This window comes from Sminthopsis crassicaudata, chromosome X (genome assembly GCF_048593235.1).
Source record: "Sminthopsis crassicaudata isolate SCR6 chromosome X, ASM4859323v1, whole genome shotgun sequence".
Lineage (NCBI taxonomy): Eukaryota > Metazoa > Chordata > Mammalia > Dasyuromorphia > Dasyuridae > Sminthopsis > Sminthopsis crassicaudata.
The window spans coordinates 77,411,708-77,428,035 of NC_133623.1; positions in this window are offsets into that span (position 1 = coordinate 77,411,708).

A 16,328-nucleotide genomic window follows, 5' to 3' on the forward strand; every position below is an offset into this window, starting at 1 on the left:
AGAGTTGTGTCTAGAGATAGGATCTAGGAAAGAATGTTTTTTGAATTGCAGCTCTAGAAAATCATCTAGAAAAGATTTGTTTCTAGAAAGAAGACGTAGAAAAATTTCTAGAAAATCATTTTCTAGAAGGTGGCACTCGAAAAGAATTTACAAAAACTTTCTTTCTAGCGAGATCCCTAAAAAATGTAGAAAAGTATGTTTTCTAGATTGAGGCTCTAGAAAAGAATCTAGGAAAGAGTTGTGTCTAGAGATAGGATCTAGGAAAGAATGTTTTTTCGATTGCAGCTCTAGAAAATGATCTAGAAAAGTGTTGTTTCTAAGAAGAAGACATAGAAAAGTTTCTAGAAAATCATTTTCTAGAATGAGGCACTCGAAAAGAATCTACAAAAACTTTGTTTCTAGAGAGATGATCCATAAAAGAATCGAGAATAGTAACTTTTCTAGATTGAGGCTCTAGAAAACAATCTAGAAAATAGTTGTTTCTAGAGAGAGGATCCAGGAAAGAAGGATTTTTAGATTGCAGCTCTATAAAATCAACTGGAAAAGATTTGTTTCTAGAGAGAAGACCTAGAAAATTATCTAGAAAATCATTTTCTAGAATGAGGCACTCGAGAAGAATCTACAAAAACTTTGTTTCTAGAGAGATGATCCAGAAAAGAATCGAGAATAGTAACTTTTCTAGATTGAGGCTCTAGAAAATTATCTAGAAAATAGTTGTTTCAAGAGAGAGGATGCAGAAAAGAATGATTTTTAGATTTCAGCTCGAGAGAATCATCTAGAAAAGATTTGTTTCTAGAAAGAAGAAATAGAAAATCATCTAGAAAATCATTTTCTAGAAGGTGGCACTACAAAAGAATTTCCAAAAACTTTGATTCTAGAGAGATCCATAAAAAAATGTAGAAAAGTATGTTTTCTAGATTGAGGCTCTAGAAAAGAATCTAGAAAAGAGTTGTTTCTAGAGAGAGGATCCAGGAAGAATGATTTTTAGATTGCAGCTCTAGAAAATCATCTAGAAAAGATTTGTTTCTAGAGAGAAGACCTAGAAAAGTATCTAGAAAATCATGTTTTAGAAGGTGACACTAGAACAGAAGGTACAAAAATTTGTTTATAGAGACATGATCCATAAAAGAATCAAGAAAAGTAAGTTTTCTAGATTGAGGCTCTAGAAAAGTATCTAGAAAAGAGTTGTTTCTAGAGAGAGGATCTAGAAAAGAATGTTTTTTCGATTGCAGCTCTAGAAAATCATCTAGAAAAGAGTTGTTTCTAGAAAGAAGACGTAGAAAAGTTTCTACAAATTCATTTTCTAGAATGAGGCACTCGAAAATAATCTACAAAAACTTTGTTTCTACAGAGATGATCCATAAAAGAATCGAGAATAGTAACTTTTCTAGATTGAGGCTCTAGAAAAGAATCTAGAAAAGAGTTGTTTCTAGAGAGAGGATCCAGGAAGAATGATTTTTAGATTGCAGCTCTAGAAAATCAACTGGAAAACATTTGTTTCTAGAGAGAAGACCTAGAAAAGTATCTAGAAAATCATGTTTTAGAAGGTGACTCTAGAAAAGAATGTACAAAAATTTGCTTATAAAGAGATGATCCATAAAAAATCTAGAAAAGTATGTGTTCTAGATTGAGGCTCTAGAAAAGAATCTAGAAAAGAGTTGTTTCTAGAGATAGGATCTAGAAAAGAATGTTTTTTCGTTTGCAGCTCTAGAAAGTAATCAAGAAAAGATTTCTTTCTTGAAAGAAGACGTAGAAAATTTTCTAGAAAATCATTTTCTAGAAGGTGGCACTAGAAAAGAATTTCTAAAAACGTTGATTCTCGAGAGATCCATAAAAAATCTAGAAAAGTATGTTTTCTAGATTGAGGCTCTATAAAAGAATCTAGAAAAGAGTTGTTTCTAGAAAGAGGATCTAGAAAAGAATGTTTTTTCGATTGCAGCTCTAGAAAGTCATCTAGAAAAGATTTCTTTCTAGAAAGAAGACGTAGAAAAGTTTCTAGAAAATCATGTTTTAGAAGGTGACAGTAGAAAAGAATGTACAAAAATTTGTTTATAGAGAGATGATCCATAAAAGAATCTAGAAAAGTAAGTTTTCTAGATTGAGGCTCCAGAAGGAATCTAGAAAAGAGGTGTTCCTTGAGAGAGGATCCAGAAAAGAATCTCAAAAAATGTTTTCTTAAATGGGTTCTAAAAAGAATCTGGAGAAGAGTTGTTTCTAGAGAGGTGATGAAGAAAAAGATCCAGAAAAAATGTTATCGTGAATCGGGATCTAGGAAAGAATCTCCAAATTGTTGATTCAAAAGAGATGATGCATAAAAGAATCTAGAAAAGTACGTGTTCTAGATTGATTTTCTAGAAAATCATCTAGAAAAGCCGTGTTTCTAGAGAGATGATCCATAAAAGAATCTAGAAAAGTACAACTTCTAGACTGAGGCTCTAGAAAAGAATCTAGAAAAGAGTTGTTTCTAGAGAGAGGATCTAGAAAAGAATGTTTTTTCAATTGCAGCTCTAGGAAATCATCTAGAAAAGTGTTTCTAGAAAGAAGACGTAGAAAATTTTCTAGAAAATCATTTTCTAGAATGAGGCACTCGAAAAGAATCTACAAAAACTTTGTTTCTAGAGAGATGATCCATAAAAGAATCGAGAATAGTAACTTTTCTAGATTGAGGCTCTAGAAAATAATCTAGAAAATAGTTGTTTCTAGAGAGAGGATCCAGAAAAGAATGATTTTTAGATTGCAGCTCTAGAAAATCAACTGGAAAACATTTGTTTCTAGAGAGAAGACCTAGAAAAGTATCTAGAAAATCATGTTTTAGAAGGTGACTCTAGAAAAGAATGTACAAAAATTTGCTTATAAAGAGATGATCCATAAAAAATCTAGAAAAGTATGTGTTCTAGATTGAGGCTCTAGAAAAGAATCTAGAAAAGAGTTGTTTCTAGAGATAGGATCTAGAAAAGAATGTTTTTTCGTTTGCAGCTCTAGAAAGTAATCAAGAAAAGATTTCTTTCTTGAAAGAAGACGTAGAAAATTTTCTAGAAAATCATTTTCTAGAAGGTGGCACTAGAAAAGAATTTCTAAAAACGTTGATTCTCGAGAGATCCATAAAAAATCTAGAAAAGTATGTTTTCTAGATTGAGGCTCTATAAAAGAATCTAGAAAAGAGTTGTTTCTAGAAAGAGGATCTAGAAAAGAATGTTTTTTCGATTGCAGCTCTAGAAAGTCATCTAGAAAAGATTTCTTTCTAGAAAGAAGACGTAGAAAAGTTTCTAGAAAATCATGTTTTAGAAGGTGACAGTAGAAAAGAACGTACAAAAATTTGTTTATAGAGAGATGATCCATAAAAGAATCTAGAAAAGTAAGTTTTCTAGATTGAGGCTCCAGAAGGAATCTAGAAAAGAGGTGTTCCTTGAGAGAGGATCCAGAAAAGAATCTTAAAAAATGTTTTCTTAAATGGGTTCTAAAAAGAATCTGGAGAAGAGTTGTTTCTAGAGAGGTGATGAAGAAAAAGATCCAGAAAAAATGTTATCGTGAATCGGGACCTAGGAAAGAATCTCCAAATTGTTGATTCAAAAGAGATGATGCATAAAAGAATCTAGAAAAATACGTGTTCTAGATTGATTTTCTAGAAAATCATCTAGAAAAGCCGTGTTTCTAGAGAGATGATCCATAAAAGAATCTAGAAAAGTACAACTTCTAGACTGAGGCTCTAGAAAAGAATCTAGAAAAGAGTTGTTTCTAGAGAGAGGATCTAGAAAAGAATGTTTTTTCAATTGCAGCTCTAGGAAATCATCTAGAAAAGTGTTTCTAGAAAGAAGACGTAGAAAATTTTCTAGAAAATCATTTTCTAGAATGAGGCACTCGAAAAGAATCTACAAAAACTTTGTTTCTAGAGAGATGATCCATAAAAGAATCGAGAATAGTAACTTTTCTAGATTGAGGCTCTAGAAAATAATCTAGAAAATAGTTGTTTCTAGAGAGAGGATCCAGAAAAGAATGATTTTTAGATTGCAGCTCTAGAAAATCAACTGGAAAAGATTTGTTTCTAGAGAGAAGACTAAGAAAAGTATCTAGAAAATCATGTTTTAGAAGGTGACGCTAGAAAAGAATGTACAAAAATTTGTTTATAGAGAGATAATGCATAAAAAATCTAGAAAAGTAAGTTTTCTAGATTGAGGCTCTAGAAAAGAATCTAGAAAAGAGTTGTTTCTAGAGAGAGGATCCAGAAAAGAATGTTTTTTCGATTGTAGCTCTAGGAAATCATCTAGAAAAGTGTTGTTTCTAGAAAGAAGACGTAGAAAAGTTTGTAGAAAATCATTTTCTAGAATGAGGCACTCGAAAAGAATCTACAAAAACTTTGTTTCTAGAGAGATGATCCATAAAAGAATCGAGAATAGTAACTTTTTTGGATTGAGGCTCTAGAAAATAATCTAGAAAATAGTTGTTTCTAGAGAGAGGATCCAGAAAAGAATGATTTTTAGATTGCAGCTCTAGAAAATCAACTGGAAAAGATTTGTTTCTAGAGAGAAGACCTAGAAAAGTATCTACAAAATCATGGTTTAGAAGGTGACACTAGAACAGAAGGTACAAAAATTTGTTTATAGAGAGATGATCCATAAAAGAATCTAGAAAAGTAAGTTTCCTAGATTGAGGCTCTAGAAAAGAATCTAGAAAAGAGTTGTTTCTAGAGAGAGGATCTAGAAAAGAATGTATTTTTTCGATTGCAGCTCTAGAAAATCATCTAGAAAAGACTTGTTTCTAGAAAGAAGACGTAGAAAAGTTTCTAGAAAATCATTTTCTAGAAGGTGGCACTAGAAAAGAATTTACAAAAACCTTGATTCTAGAGAGATCCATAAAAAATCTAGAAAAGTATGTTTTCTAGATTGAGGCTCTAGAAAAGAATCTAGAGAAGAGCTGTTCCTAGAGAGAAGAAACAGAAAAGAATCTTGAAAAATGTTTTCTTGAATGGGTTCTAGTAAAGAATCTGGAGAAGAGCTGTTTCTAGAGAGATGATGAAGAAAAGGATCTAGAAAAATGTTATCGAAAATGGGGCTCTAGGAAAGAATCTCCAAATCGTAGTTTCAAAAGAGATGATGCATAAAAGAATCTAGAAAAGTACGTGTTCTAGATTGAGTTTCTAAAAAATCATCTAGAAAACCCGTGTTTCTAGAGAGATGATCCATAAAAGAATCTAGAAAAGTACAATTTCTAGACTGAGGCTCTAGAAAAGTATCTAGAAAAGAGTTGTTTCTAGAGAGAGGATCTGGAAAGGAATGTTATTTCGATTGCAGCTCTAGAAAATCATCTAGAAAAGATTTGTTTCTGTAAAGAAGACGTAGAAAAGTTTCTAGAAAATCATTTTCTAGAATGAAGCACTCGAAAAGAATCTACAAAAACTTTGTTTCTAGAGAGATGATCCATAAAAGAATCGAGAATAGAACTTTTCTAGATTGAGGCTCTAGAAAATAATCTAGAAAATAGTTGTTTCTAGAGAGAGGATCCAGAAAAGAATGATTTTTAGATTGCAGCTCTAGAAAATCAACTGGAAAAGATTTGTTTCTAGAGAGAAGACCAAGAAAAGTATCTAGAAAATCATGATTTAGAAGGTGACGCTAAAAAAGAATGTACAAAAATTTGTTTATAGAGAGGTGATGCATAAAAAATCTAGAAAAGTAAGTTTTCTAGATTGAGGCTCCAGAAGGAATCTAGAAAAGAGTTGTTTCTAGAGATAGGATCCAGAAAAGAATGATTTTTAGATTGCAGCTCTAGAAAATCAACTGGAAAAGATTTGTTTCTAGAGAGAAGACCTAGAAAAGCATCTACAAAATCATGGTTTAGAAGGTGACACTAGAACAGAAGGTACAAAAATTTGTTTATAGAGAGATGATCCATAAAAGAATCTAGAAAAGTAAGTTTTCTAGATTGAGGCTCTAGAAAAGAATCTGGGAAAGAGTTGTGTCTAGAGATAGGATCTAGGAAAGAATGTTTTTTGAATTGCAGCTCTAGAAAATCATCTAGAAAAGATTTGTTTCTAGAAAGAAGACGTAGAAAAATTTCTAGAAAATCATTTTCTAGAAGGTGGCACTCGAAAAGAATTTACAAAAACTTTCTTTCTAGCGAGATCCCTAAAAAATGTAGAAAAGTATGTTTTCTAGATTGAGGCTCTAGAAAAGAATCTAGGAAAGAGTTGTGTCTAGAGATAGGATCTAGGAAAGAATGTTTTTTCGATTGCAGCTCTAGAAAATGATCTAGAAAAGTGTTGTTTCTAAGAAGAAGACATAGAAAAGTTTCTAGAAAATCATTTTCTAGAATGAGGCACTCGAAAAGAATCTACAAAAACTTTGTTTCTAGAGAGATGATCCATAAAAGAATCGAGAATAGTAACTTTTCTAGATTGAGGCTCTAGAAAACAATCTAGAAAATAGTTGTTTCTAGAGAGAGGATCCAGGAAAGAAGGATTTTTAGATTGCAGCTCTATAAAATCAACTGGAAAAGATTTGTTTCTAGAGAGAAGACCTAGAAAATTATCTAGAAAATCATTTTCTAGAATGAGGCACTCGAGAAGAATCTACAAAAACTTTGTTTCTAGAGAGATGATCCAGAAAAGAATCGAGAATAGTAACTTTTCTAGATTGAGGCTCTAGAAAATTATCTAGAAAATAGTTGTTTCAAGAGAGAGGATGCAGAAAAGAATGATTTTTAGATTTCAGCTCGAGAGAATCATCTAGAAAAGATTTGTTTCTAGAAAGAAGAAATAGAAAATCATCTAGAAAATCATTTTCTAGAAGGTGGCACTACAAAAGAATTTCCAAAAACTTTGATTCTAGAGAGATCCATAAAAAAATGTAGAAAAGTATGTTTTCTAGATTGAGGCTCTAGAAAAGAATCTAGAAAAGAGTTGTTTCTAGAGAGAGGATCCAGGAAGAATGATTTTTAGATTGCAGCTCTAGAAAATCATCTAGAAAAGATTTGTTTCTAGAGAGAAGACCTAGAAAAGTATCTAGAAAATCATGTTTTAGAAGGTGACACTAGAACAGAAGGTACAAAAATTTGTTTATAGAGACATGATCCATAAAAGAATCAAGAAAAGTAAGTTTTCTAGATTGAGGCTCTAGAAAAGTATCTAGAAAAGAGTTGTTTCTAGAGAGAGGATCTAGAAAAGAATGTTTTTTCGATTGCAGCTCTAGAAAATCATCTAGAAAAGAGTTGTTTCTAGAAAGAAGACGTAGAAAAGTTTCTACAAATTCATTTTCTAGAATGAGGCACTCGAAAATAATCTACAAAAACTTTGTTTCTACAGAGATGATCCATAAAAGAATCGAGAATAGTAACTTTTCTAGATTGAGGCTCTAGAAAAGAATCTAGAAAAGAGTTGTTTCTAGAGAGAGGATCCAGGAAGAATGATTTTTAGATTGCAGCTCTAGAAAATCAACTGGAAAACATTTGTTTCTAGAGAGAAGACCTAGAAAAGTATCTAGAAAATCATGTTTTAGAAGGTGACTCTAGAAAAGAATGTACAAAAATTTGCTTATAAAGAGATGATCCATAAAAAATCTAGAAAAGTATGTGTTCTAGATTGAGGCTCTAGAAAAGAATCTAGAAAAGAGTTGTTTCTAGAGATAGGATCTAGAAAAGAATGTTTTTTCGTTTGCAGCTCCAGAAAGTAATCAAGAAAAGATTTCTTTCTTGAAAGAAGACGTAGAAAATTTTCTAGAAAATCATTTTCTAGAAGGTGGCACTAGAAAAGAATTTCTAAAAACGTTGATTCTCGAGAGATCCATAAAAAATCTAGAAAAGTATGTTTTCTAGATTGAGGCTCTATAAAAGAATCTAGAAAAGAGTTGTTTCTAGAAAGAGGATCTAGAAAAGAATGTTTTTTCGATTGCAGCTCTAGAAAGTCATCTAGAAAAGATTTCTTTCTAGAAAGAAGACGTAGAAAAGTTTCTAGAAAATCATTTTCTAGAAGGTGGCACTAGAAAAGAATTTACAAAAACTTTGATTGTAGAGAGATCCATAAAAAATCTAGAAAAGTATGTTTTCTAGATTGAGGCTCTAGAAAAGAATCTAGAAAAGAGTTGTTTCTAGAGAGAGGATCTAGAAAACAATGTTTTTTCGATTGCAGCTCTAGAAAATCATCTAGAAAAGATTTGTTTCTAAAAAAAAGACGTAGAAAAGTTTCTAGAAAATCATTTTCTAGAATGAGGCACTCGAAAAGAATCTACAAAAACTTTGTTTCTAGAGAGATGATCGATAAAAGAATCGAGAATAGTAACTTTTCTAGATTGAGGCTCTAGAAAATAATCTAGAAAATAGTTGTTTCTAGAGAGAGGATCCAGGAAAGAATGATTTTTAGATTGCACCTCTAGAAAGTCATCTAGAAAAGATTTCTTTCTAGAAAGAAGACGTAGAAAAGTTTCTAGAAAATCATTTTCTAGAACGTGGCACTAGAAAAGAATTTACAAACACTTTGATTCAAGAGAGATCCATAAAAAATGTAGAAAAGTATGTTTTCTAGATTGAGGCTCTAGAAAAGAATCTAGGAAAGAGTTGTGTCTAGAGATAGGATCTAGAAAAGAATGTTTTTTCGATTGCAGCTCTAGAAAATCATCTAGAAAAGATTTGTTTCTTGAAAGAAGACGTAGAAAAGTTTCTAGAAAATCATTTTCTAGAATGAGGCACTCGAAAAGAATCTACAAAAACTTTGTTTCTAGAGAGATGATCCAGAAAAGAATCGAGAATAGTAACTTTTCTAGATTGAGGCTCTAGAAAATAATCTAGAAAATAGTTGTTTCTATAGAGAGGATCCAGGAAAGAATGATTTTTAGATTGCAGGTCTAGAAAATCAACTGGAAGAGATTTTTTTCTAGAGAGAATACCTAGAAAATTATCTAGAAAATCATTTTCTAGAATGAGGCACTCGAGAAGAATCTACAAAAAATTTGTTTCTAGAGAGATGATCCAGAAAAGAATCGAGAATAGTAACTTTTGTAGATTGACGCTCTAGAAAATTATCTAGAAAATAGTTGTTTCTAGAGAGAGGATGCAGAAAAGAATGATTTAAGATTTCAGCTCGAGAGAATCATCTAGAAAAGATTTGTTTCTAGAAAGAAGAAATAGAAAATCATCTAGAAAATCATTTTCTATAAGGTGGCACTAGAAAAGAATTTACAAAAACTTTGTTTCTAACGAGATCCACAAAAAATCTAGAAAAGTATGTTTTCTAGATTGAGGCTCTAGAAAGTAATCTAGAAAAGAGTAGTTTCTAGAGAGAGGATCCAGAAAAGAATGATTTTTAGATTGCAGCTCTAGAAAATCACCTGGAAAACATTTGTTTCTAGAGAGAAGACCTAGAAAAGTATCTACAAAATCATGTTTTAGAAGGTGACACTAGAACAGAAGGTACAAAAATTTGTTTATAGAGAGATGATCCATAAAAGAATCAAGAAAAGTAAGTTTTCTAGATTGAGGCTCTAGAAAAGAATCTAGAAAAGAGTTGTTTCTAGAGAGAGGATCTAGAAAACAATGTTTTTTTCGATTGCAGCTCTAGAAAATCATCTAGAAAAGATTTCTTTCTAGAAAGAAGACGTAGAAAAGTTTCTAGAAAATCATTTTCTAGAATGGGGCACTCGAAAAGAATCTACAAAAACTTTGTTTCTAGAGAGATGATCGATAAAAGAATCGAGAATAGTAACTTTTCTAGATTGAGGCTCTAGAAAATAATCTAGAAAATAGTTGTTTCTAGAGAGAGGATCCAGGAAAGAATGATTTTTAGATTGCAGCTCTAGAAAATCAACTGGAAAAGATTTGTTTCTAGAGAGAAGACCTAGAAAATTATCTAGAAAATCATTTTCTTGAATGAGGCACTCGAGGAGAATCTACAAAAACTTTGTTTCTAGAGAGATGATCCAGAAAAGAATCGAGAATAGTAACTTTTGTAGATTGACGCTCTAGAAAATTATCTAGAAAATAGTTGTTTCTAGAGAGAGGATGCAGAAAAGAATGATTTTTAGATTTCAGCTCGAGAGAATCATCTAGAAAAGATTTGTTTCTAGAGAGAAGACCTAGAAAAGTATCTAGAAAATCATGTTTTAGAAGGTGACACTAGAACAGAAGGTACAAAAATTTGTTTATAGAGACATGATCCATAAAAGAATCAAGAAAAGTAAGTTTTCTAGATTGAGGCTCTAGAAAAGTATCTAGAAAAGAGTTGTTTCTACAGAGAGGATCTAGAAAAGAATGTTTTTTCGATTGCAGCTCTAGAAAATCATCTAGAAAAGAGTTGTTTCTAGAAAGAAGACGTAGAAAAGTTTCTACAAATTCATTTTCTAGAATGAGGCACTCGAAAATAATCTACAAAAACTTTGTTTCTACAGAGATGATCCATAAAAGAATTGAGAATAGTAACTTTTCTAGATTGAGGCTCTAGAAAAGAATCTAGAAAAGAGTTGTTTCTAGAGAGAGGATCCAGGAAGAATGATTTTTAGATTGCAGCTATAGAAAATCAACTGGAAAACATTTGTTTCTAGAGAGAAGACCTAGAAAAGTATCTAGAAAATCATGTTTTAGAAGGTGACTCTAGAAAAGAATGTACAAAAATTTGCTTATAAAGAGATGATCCATAAAAAATCTAGAAAAGTATGTGTTCTAGATTGAGGCTCTAGAAAAGAATCTAGAAAAGAGTTGTTTCTAGAGATAGGATCTAGAAAAGAATGTTTTTTCGTTTGCAGCTCTAGAAAGTAATCAAGAAAAGATTTCTTTCTTGAAAGAAGACGTAGAAAATTTTCTAGAAAATCATTTTCTAGAAGGTGGCACTAGAAAAGAATTTCTAAAAACGTTGATTCTCGAGAGATCCATAAAAAATCTAGAAAAGTATGTTTTCTAGATTGAGGCTCTATAAAAGAATCTAGAAAAGAGTTGTTTCTAGAAAGAGGATCTAGAAAAGAATGTTTTTTCGATTGCAGCTCTAGAAAGTCATCTAGAAAAGATTTCTTTCTAGAAAGAAGACGTAGAAAAGTTTCTAGAAAATCATTTTCTAGAAGGTGGCACTAGAAAAGAATTTACAAAAACTTTGATTGTAGAGAGATCCATAAAAAATCTAGAAAAGTATGTTTTCTAGATTGAGGCTCTAGAAAAGAATCTAGAAAAGAGTTGTTTCTAGAGAGAGGATCTAGAAAACAATGTTTTTTCGATTGCAGCTCTAGAAAATCATCTAGAAAAGATTTGTTTCTAAAAAAAGACGTAGAAAAGTTTCTAGAAAATCATTTTCTAGAATGAGGCACTCGAGAAGAATCTACAAAAAATTTGTTTCTAGAGAGATGATCCAGAAAAGAATCGAGAATAGTAACTTTTCTATATTGAGGCTCTAGAAAATAATCTAGAAAATAGTTGTTTCTAGAGAGAGGATCCAGGAAAGAATGATTTTTAGATTGCAGCTCTAGAAAGTCATCTAGAAAAGATTTCTTTCTAGAAAGAAGACGTAGAAAAGTTTCTAGAAAATCATTTTCTAGAACGTGGCACTAGAAAAGAATTTACAAACACTTTGATTCTAGAGAGATCCATAAAAAATGTAGAAAAGTTTGTTTTCTAGATTGAGGCTCTAGAAAAGAATCTAGGAAAGAGTTGTGTCTAGAGATAGGATCTAGAAAAGAATGTTTTTTCGATTGCAGCTCTAGAAAATCATCTAGAAAAGATTTGTTTCTTGAAAGAAGACGTAGAAAAGTTTCTAGAAAATCATTTTCTAGAATGAGGCACTCGAAAAGAATCTACAAAAACTTTGTTTCTAGAGAGATGATCCAGAAAAGAATCGAGAATAGTAACTTTTCTAGATTGAGGCTCTAGAAAATAATCTAGAAAATAGTTGTTTCTAGAGAGAGGATCCAGGAAAGAATGATTTTTAGATTGCAGCTCTAGAAAGTCATCTAGAAAAGATTTCTTTCTAGAAAGAAGACGTAGAAAAGTTTCTAGAAAATCATTTTCTAGAACGTGGCACTAGAAAAGAATTTACAAACACTTTGATTCTAGAGAGATCCATAAAAAATGTAGAAAAGTTTGTTTTCTAGATTGAGGCTCTAGAAAAGAATCTAGGAAAGAGTTGTGTCTAGAGATAGGATCTAGAAAAGAATGTTTTTTCGATTGCAGCTCTAGAAAATCATCTAGAAAAGATTTGTTTCTTGAAAGAAGACGTAGAAAAGTTTCTAGAAAATCATTTTCTAGAATGAGGCACTCGAAAACAATCTACAAAAACTTTGTTTCTAGAGAGATGATCCAGAAAAGAATCGAGAATAGTAACTTTTCTAGATTGAGGCTCTAGAAAATAATCTAGAAAATAGTTGTTTCTAGAGAGAGGATCCAGGAAAGAATGATTTTTAGATTGCAGGTCTAGAAAATCAACTGGAAGAGATTTTTTTCTAGAGAGAAGACCTAGAAAATTATCTAGAAAATCATTTTCTAGAATGAGGCACTCGAGAAGAATCTACAAAAAATTTGTTTCTAGAGAGATGATCCAGAAAAGAATCGAGAATAGTAACTTTTGTAGATTGACGCTCTAGAAAATTATCTAGAAAATAGTTGTTTCTAGAGAGAGGATGCAGAAAAGAATGATTTAAGATTTCAGCTCGAGAGAATCATCTAGAAAAGATTTGTTTCTAGAAAGAAGAAATAGAAAATCATCTAGAAAATCATTTTCTATAAGGTGGCACTAGAAAAGAATTTACAAAAACTTTGTTTCTAACGAGATCCACAAAAAATCTAGAAAAGTATGTTTTCTAGATTGAGGCTCTAGAAAGTAATCTAGAAAAGAGTTGTTTCTAGAGAGAGGATCCAGAAAAGAATGATTTTTAGATTGCAGCTCTAGAAAATCACCTGGAAAACATTTGTTTCTAGAGAGAAGACCTAGAAAAGTATCTACAAAATCATGTTTTAGAAGGTGACACTAGAACAGAAGGTACAAAAATTTGTTTATAGAGAGATGATCCATAAAAGAATCAAGAAAAGTAAGTTTTCTAGATTGAGGCTCTAGAAAAGAATCTAGAAAAGAGTTGTTTCTAGAGAGAGGATCTAGAAAACAATGTTTTTTCGATTGCAGCTCTAGAAAATCATCTAGAAAAGATTTCTTTCTAGAAAGAAGACGTAGAAAAGTTTCTAGAAAATCATTTTCTAGAATGAGGCACTCGAAAAGAATCTACAAAAACTTTGTTTCTAGAGAGATGATCGATAAAAGAATCGAGAATAGTAACTTTTCTAGATTGAGGCTCTAGAAAATAATCTAGAAAATAGTTGTTTCTAGAGAGAGGATCCAGGAAAGAATGATTTTTAGATTGCAGCTCTAGAAAATCAACTGGAAAAGATTTGTTTCTAGAGAGAAGACCTAGAAAATTATCTAGAAAATCATTTTCTAGAATAAGGCACTCGAGGAGAATCTACAAAAACTTTGTTTCTAGAGAGATGATCCAGAAAAGAATAGAGAATAGTAACTTTTGTAGATTGACGCTCTAGAAAATTATCAAGAAAATAGTTGTTTTTAGAGAGAGGATGCAGAAAAGAATGATTTTTAGATTTCAGCTCGAGAGAATCATCTAGAAAAGATTTGTTTCTAGAAAGAAGAAATAGAAAATCATCTAGAAAATCATTTTCTAGAAGGTGGCACTAGAAAAGAATTTCCAAAAACTTTGTTTCTAGCGAGATCCATAAAAAATTTAGAAAAGTATGTTTTCTAGATTGAGGCTCTAGAAAAGAATCTAGAAAAGAGTTGTTTCTAGAGATAGGATCTAGAAAAGAATGTTTTTTCGTTTGCAGCTCTAGAAAGTAATCAAGAAAAGATTTCTTTCTTGAAAGAAGACGTAGAAAATTTTCTAGAAAATCATTTTCTAGAAGGTGGCACTAGAAAAGAATTTCTAAAAACGTTGATTCTCGAGAGATCCATAAAAAATCTAGAAAAGTATGTTTTCTAGATTGAGGCTCTATAAAAGAATCTAGAAAAGAGTTGTTTCTAGAAAGAGGATCTAGAAAAGAATGTTTTTTCGATTGCAGCTCTAGAAAGTCATCTAGAAAAGATTTCTTTCTAGAAAGAAGACGTAGAAAAGTTTCTAGAAAATCATTTTCTAGAAGGTGGCACTAGAAAAGAATTTACAAAAACTTTGATTGTAGAGAGATCCATAAAAAATCTAGAAAAGTATGTTTTCTAGATTGAGGCTCTAGAAAAGAATCTAGAAAAGAGTTGTTTCTAGAGAGAGGATCTAGAAAACAATGTTTTTTCGATTGCAGCTCTAGAAAATCATCTAGAAAAGATTTGTTTCTAAAAAAAGACGTAGAAAAGTTTCTAGAAAATCATTTTCTAGAATGAGGCACTCGAGAAGAATCTACAAAAAATTTGTTTCTAGAGAGATGATCCAGAAAAGAATCGAGAATAGTAACTTTTCTATATTGAGGCTCTAGAAAATAATCTAGAAAATAGTTGTTTCTAGAGAGAGGATCCAGGAAAGAATGATTTTTAGATTGCAGCTCTAGAAAGTCATCTAGAAAAGATTTCTTTCTAGAAAGAAGACGTAGAAAAGTTTCTAGAAAATCATTTTCTAGAACGTGGCACTAGAAAAGAATTTACAAACACTTTGATTCTAGAGAGATCCATAAAAAATGTAGAAAAGTTTGTTTTCTAGATTGAGGCTCTAGAAAAGAATCTAGGAAAGAGTTGTGTCTAGAGATAGGATCTAGAAAAGAATGTTTTTTCGATTGCAGCTCTAGAAAATCATCTAGAAAAGATTTGTTTCTTGAAAGAAGACGTAGAAAAGTTTCTAGAAAATCATTTTCTAGAATGAGGCACTCGAAAAGAATCTACAAAAACTTTGTTTCTAGAGAGATGATCCAGAAAAGAATCGAGAATAGTAACTTTTCTAGATTGAGGCTCTAGAAAATAATCTAGAAAATAGTTGTTTCTAGAGAGAGGATCCAGGAAAGAATGATTTTTAGATTGCAGCTCTAGAAAGTCATCTAGAAAAGATTTCTTTCTAGAAAGAAGACGTAGAAAAGTTTCTAGAAAATCATTTTCTAGAACGTGGCACTAGAAAAGAATTTACAAACACTTTGATTCTAGAGAGATCCATAAAAAATGTAGAAAAGTTTGTTTTCTAGATTGAGGCTCTAGAAAAGAATCTAGGAAAGAGTTGTGTCTAGAGATAGGATCTAGAAAAGAATGTTTTTTCGATTGCAGCTCTAGAAAATCATCTAGAAAAGATTTGTTTCTTGAAAGAAGACGTAGAAAAGTTTCTAGAAAATCATTTTCTAGAATGAGGCACTCGAAAACAATCTACAAAAACTTTGTTTCTAGAGAGATGATCCAGAAAAGAATCGAGAATAGTAACTTTTCTAGATTGAGGCTCTAGAAAATAATCTAGAAAATAGTTGTTTCTAGAGAGAGGATCCAGGAAAGAATGATTTTTAGATTGCAGGTCTAGAAAATCAACTGGAAGAGATTTTTTTCTAGAGAGAAGACCTAGAAAATTATCTAGAAAATCATTTTCTAGAATGAGGCACTCGAGAAGAATCTACAAAAAATTTGTTTCTAGAGAGATGATCCAGAAAAGAATCGAGAATAGTAACTTTTGTAGATTGACGCTCTAGAAAATTATCTAGAAAATAGTTGTTTCTAGAGAGAGGATGCAGAAAAGAATGATTTAAGATTTCAGCTCGAGAGAATCATCTAGAAAAGATTTGTTTCTAGAAAGAAGAAATAGAAAATCATCTAGAAAATCATTTTCTATAAGGTGGCACTAGAAAAGAATTTACAAAAACTTTGTTTCTAACGAGATCCACAAAAAATCTAGAAAAGTATGTTTTCTAGATTGAGGCTCTAGAAAGTAATCTAGAAAAGAGTTGTTTCTAGAGAGAGGATCCAGAAAAGAATGATTTTTAGATTGCAGCTCTAGAAAATCACCTGGAAAACATTTGTTTCTAGAGAGAAGACCTAGAAAAGTATCTACAAAATCATGTTTTAGAAGGTGACACTAGAACAGAAGGTACAAAAATTTGTTTATAGAGAGATGATCCATAAAAGAATCAAGAAAAGTAAGTTTTCTAGATTGAGGCTCTAGAAAAGAATCTAGAAAAGAGTTGTTTCTAGAGAGAGGATCTAGAAAACAATGTTTTTTCGATTGCAGCTCTAGAAAATCATCTAGAAAAGATTTCTTTCTAGAAAGAAGACGTAGAAAAGTTTCTAGAAAATCATTTTCTAGAATGAGGCACTCGAAAAGAATCTACAAAAACTTTGTTTCTAGAGAGATGATCGATAAAAGAATCGAGAATAGTAACTTTTCTAGATTGAGGCTCTAGAAAATAAT